The 5,566-nt window shown below is 42.0% G+C and overlaps 1 non-coding gene across 1 annotated transcript; it reads left to right on the top strand.

Moving 5' to 3' along the window:
• The first annotated feature begins 265 nt into the window (after positions 1-265).
• Positions 266-370, top strand: LOC123326090. The gene has a single exon (XR_006540874.1). It is a non-coding gene; the product is annotated as a U6 spliceosomal RNA (small nuclear RNA).
• The last annotated feature ends 5,196 nt before the right edge of the window (positions 371-5,566 follow it).

Raw genomic sequence — 5,566 nt, 5'->3', positions numbered from 1 at the left:
CATCTGATTTTTCAGTTCCTATACTTCATGGTCATGATGTCTTCTCATCATCTGAATTATATTAAATTCAAACATTTGCATAGTTGCCACACAGAGTCTAATATCTTACTTCACTTTTTCACATGTATCACTACTTTTTTTCAAAATCTTAACTGGTCAAACTATAGTTGTGTTTCAATGAATACTTACACAAATACAAAGTTCTTTTCTTTTCACCTAGGCATTAAGGAACAAAATTCATTTTCACTGATGTAGATATTTTGTAGAGCTTACTTCGACAGCATGTTTAGTAAAATTGGAATGATGCAAAGTAGATTACTGTGGCCCCTGGGCAAGGATGACACACACATCCATGATGTAGATATTTTGTAGAAGTTGATTCTGTCGGTAATTTTCAGGAAGCCACACTTACATATTTGAATCTTCACTTTCCTTGGAGTATTGTTACTGTCTGAACAAATGATTAATGCCAACCCTAAAATAGAAATATTTTAGTAGAAATATCGCAGTGGAATCAAATTTTATTGGTCACTGTTCAAAGAGATAATTGTATTCTGCTGGATCAAATTGCATATTCTAAATGCCATTTCCTATAAAAGTTCATTTCTTAGCTCTTTTTGGCGCTCTGTGTCTTTCTACGCTGTGATTTCAGAAGGCTCCTCCTAGTGGAAGGGCTATTCCTTTCTTCAGGGTCAGAGAAATAAGATCACATGGAGGGGGACAGCTACATATGAGATGGCACAGATGACAAATTACTACCTAACATTATATTATTTATGCAGGTGTTTTTGGTTTACATCTGTGACCTTCACTTCATAGAATGTATGCATCATGTACACGACATTTTGCAGTGATTTTGAGGAGTCCTGTGACCTCAGGTTATCAAGCCCAATATCTCCTCAAGCTCTGACACTTTATAACTCTATGACTCAAGAGTTATTGTCATGCTCTTCCTCCCACTGATCCTCAGATCAGTGAGACAGAATATTCATATGAACCAATTTGGAAATTTGTCAAAATTCAAACAGACCATTACTGGCAGATCCTAAAATTGCACAAAGCTTTTTTATTTTCTACCCCCCACTCACTCTAAAAAATTCAATTCTTGGGGCGCCTCGGTGGCTCAGACAATTAAGCGTCTGCCTTCAGCTCAGGTCATGATCCCAGGGTCCTGGGATCGAGCCCCACATGGGGCTCCCTACTCAGTGGAGAGTCGGCTTCTCCTTCTCCCTCTGCCCTTCTCCCTGCTTGTGCTCTCTATGTTGCTCTCTCCCTCTCTCTCGCTCTTAAATAAATAAATAAAAACCTTTAAAAAAAAAATTCAATTCTTTCCACTATGCCATGCTGCTATTCTATCTTCTCCCACAAGCACTGAACCCATGTGTAATGATTAACATGTCTGAGCAAAACCCAGATCTATCATGGTAATAATTTTTTTTCTCATGTATTCTTTTTATTACTTTTTTAAAAAAGATTTTATTTACTTATTTGACAGAGACACAGCGAGAGAGGGAACACAAGCAGGGGGAGTGGGAGAAACAGGCTTCCCGCCGAGCAGGGAGCCTGATGCGGGGCTCCATCCCAGGACCCTGGGATCATGACCTGAGCCAAAGGCAGATGCTTAACAACTGAGCCACCCAGGTGCCCCTCTTTTTATTACTTTTGATTACATGCAAAATATGTGAACACTTCTTGAATTATCTATTGCTAAACAAATCACTCCCCAGTTAGTGGCTTAAAACAATACTTAATTATTTTGTCATCGGTTCTGCTGTCAGGGAGGTGGGCAGGGCTTAGCAGGGGACCTCTGCTCTGGGGCCCCCCACCAAGTTGCAGTCAAGGCCCACAGCCGTTGCTGGGTTCAGCGGGAGCAGGATCGGTTCCCAGCTGACTCCGTGGTTGTTGGCAGGGCTCAGTTCCTCTAGGGCTGCAGGCTTGAGGGCCTCAGTTCCATGCTGCTTGTTGAACCAGAGCTGCCTCACTTCCTGGCCAGGTGGCCCTCTGCACCAGAGTCATCACTTGCCGGGGCCAGGGAAGGAAGTCACAAGCTTGTATAACCTGGCCATGGCGTGTCACCTCATCCCTGGGCCGTACTCTCTTCATTCACAGCAAGTCATTTCATTCAGCCCAGTGTGAGGGGGAGGTGATTACACAAGAGTGTGAACAGCAGGAGCTGGGGATCAATGGGAGCCACATCAGAATCTGCCCACCACAAATATACTCGTATTACATGGATTTTTGTAACTCAAATCTCATAAATTCTCTCAAGAGCTCCTTGATTGATGAATGCATGTGGTTTGGGGAGGAATGATTTACTTACTAATTCAAATACATATACTTTGTTGGCAAACCCTGCGCTAGATGATCAGAATATGGGAGTGAATACCTGGTCCTTGCCTCAAGGGGCTCAACTTCTGTCTATGGCAGGAGACAGACACACGAGCAAGGTTGTGAACAGGGCTGTAAGGAGGGTGAGTCGTGAGAGGCAGGACCTTTCCATGCCAATATACCCCCTTTGTATGATTTCTCTAAGTTTGTGGCCTGATGTTAGGTGAGTAATAACATTATTTTACTCTCAAAATTTGTTTTATTCAGTTAACCATCCATGGTCACTCCTTACTCCCTCATAGTGAAATGGGAGCTAATAAAGATGATTATAAAACTATGGTACAAGACTGAACAGTTGACCCAAAGAAAGGAGTGGTCATATCCACGCTGGAGAGCAGTCAGGAAAGGTCTTCATGGGGAGATGGAGTTAGATTTGAGTCCTAAAAGGCAATATCCCAATCGGATGGCTGGGTGTATATGGTTGGTGGTGCCATTTAGCAAGGCACGGAATACATGAAAAGAAGCAGGTTTAGATGCAGTATGAAGGATGATCTTAAAATCACATTAGTCGGGGTTCAGATGAAGAAAATAAAATCCATGATCTCTAGTTAAAGAAAAAAAACAGTGTTTAATATAGGTTCTTGCACAATTCCTAGAAGAGGCTGGCCCTGAGCTGAGGCATCATGGGTCCACTTCCTACATGAGAAAAAGATGTCTTTGAGCCTGCCTCTCTGGAAATGGCATGTATCACTGAATGCAGTGTTTGCTCTAGTCTCCCATCTATAACTATGGTTGTGAGAACGTCTGGAAAATGCAGTCATTCGGTTCTCTAGCCCTGATCAAAGGGCATGGGAATGGCGGAGGCCATCAGTCACATGGTAACGTTGAACATTTTCTTTGAAGTGCCTGTGGGACACCCTTCTGGAGAAGCCCAACAAACTTTGGATAGACAGGGCTGAAGTTCAGGGGCAACCTACACGCAAGAGATCTGGTGGTGGCTGAAACTCCGAAAACATGTATCACCCGAAAAGAATGTGAGAACCAACAAAGGCTCCTAACAACTCTCTGTAGTACTGTATATTCATTTTTAGAAAGAGCCAAGAACATTAGAAACCCTAAGTTGCCAAGAACCAATTAAAGCATCAATTTCAACTTTCGCCTGATATTTGAATTTGTTGGCTTCCTCACTAAATTAATGAGCAATGACACTGAGCTTAATATCTTTCAAAACTACCCACCCCATTGTCAGATGATGTGTTGTCTTTGACACTATGTTAGATTCATCCAAAATTATTTTCCCATAAACCTCCACCCATTCACTTTTTTTTTCAATACCGGGAGCCTACCAGAAGATGTTTGTGATCCATTTCCTTCAAATATCTATCAAAATTTGTAGGGAATTCATAATATTGTCAGCCTCCTCCTTGGATCGATCGCAAGCTATAAGCTACTTTGAATGCTAGCAAACATTTCTGTAAAGAGACCGTGAAAATCCTAGAGGGTTCTGTTTCCTGGTATTCTGTGGGTCCCCAGGGCTTTGAAGAGATTCCTGAAGCTTGATCATCACCACCCTCACCCCAGCTTCATGACCCCCTGCACTGATACTAGATGACATTTGATTCAAAGGGATTGGTTTGCTAAGGTGATTATGTAGCGGAGTAAAGCTACCATTTTTTGTTTGTTTGTTTTATTTAAGTTCAAGTTGGTTAATTTCAGGGAAGCTAACAGTTTCTAATCTGTTACGTAATGTAGGTACTGTGCTAGATCTTTTATTTACTGGTTTTATTTAACACCTACTAGTAAGGTAACTGGTGTTCTCTCTTTATCCTAGACAAGAAAATGAAAGCTCAGAGATGTTGGGTAATATGTCCCTGTATTAATTTCTTCATCCTTTAACAGTCCTCTCTTTACTATACTGCCACTGAGAAGCATGGCAGGGTGCAAAACGAAGATCCTTTTTGGTCTGTCCTATCGCTCAGTGGATTAATTTGATCAGATTTAGGTTCCAATGAGAATTCTTAGGATGCTCTCACTTTGTATTTTGTTTTGCTTTATTTTCCCCTGAAAATAGTTTTCCCTTGTCATCGCATCAATAAATCCCCATCCAGAACATCTCTCTCGGGTAGCATCCCACGTGGTAGATTTTGGTTCTCAGCTTATCTTACTCCCTATTTGGCTCACGTGGCTTTGGGGCTTCAGTGTCAGGCAGGAGCCTAGAAGAGGATGTGATTGTTTTCGTCAACTTCTGAGATTAACTGCATCCTTCATGCCTAGAGCGGGGAGAAGCTTGGGATGTATTAAGTGCCATGTGATAAACCCGTTAAGACACTTAGGATATTGTTGGGGCGCCTGGGTGGCTCAGTCGTTAAGCGTCTGCCTTCGGCTCAGGTCATGATCCCAGGGTCCTGGGATCGAGTCCCACATCGGGCTCCCTGCTCCGCGGGAAGCCTGCTTCTCCCTCTCCCACTCCCCCTGCTTGTGTTCCTACTCTCGCTATGTCTCTCTCTGTCAAATAAATAAATAAAAAATCTTAAAAAAAAAAAAAAAGACACTTAGGATATTGTTTAGGAAATTTGAATTGCGAACTCACTGCTATTGGCTGCTTGTTTATTGGCTTAAAGAATATTATTATTTCAATGGACTCTCAACTCTATGGTCAACTCATCTTCGACAAAGCAGGAAAGAATGTCCAATGGAAAAAAGACAGTCTCTTCAACAAATGGTGTTGGGAAAATTGGACAGCCACATGCAGAAGAAGGAAACTGGACCATTTCCTTACACCACACACAAAAATAGACTCCAAATGGTTGAAAGACCTCAATGTGAGACAGGAGTCCATCAAAATCCTAAAGGAGAACACAGGCAGCAACCTCTTCGACCTCAGCCGCAGCGACTTCTTCCTAGAAACATCGCCAAAGGCAAGGGAAGCAAGGGCAAAAATGAACTCTTGGGACTTCATCAAGATAAAAAGCTTTTGCATAGCAAAAGAAACAGTCAACAAAACCAAAAGACAACCGACAGAATGGGAGAAGATATTTGCAAATGACATATCAGATAAAGGGCTAGTATCCAAAATCCATAAAGAACTTATCAAACTCAACACCCAAAAAACAAAGAATCCAATCAAGAAATGGGGAGAAGACATGAGCAGACATTTTTCCAAAGAAGACATCCAAATGGCCAACAGACATATGAAAAAGTGCTCAACATCACTCGGCATCAGGGAAATACAAATCAA

This window comes from Neomonachus schauinslandi, chromosome 10 (assembly GCF_002201575.2).
Source record: "Neomonachus schauinslandi chromosome 10, ASM220157v2, whole genome shotgun sequence".
NCBI classification, from domain to species: Eukaryota; Metazoa; Chordata; class Mammalia; order Carnivora; family Phocidae; genus Neomonachus; species Neomonachus schauinslandi.
The sequence above is the reverse complement of the archived record's forward strand: the minus strand, read 5'-3'. Positions and strand labels throughout refer to the sequence as shown.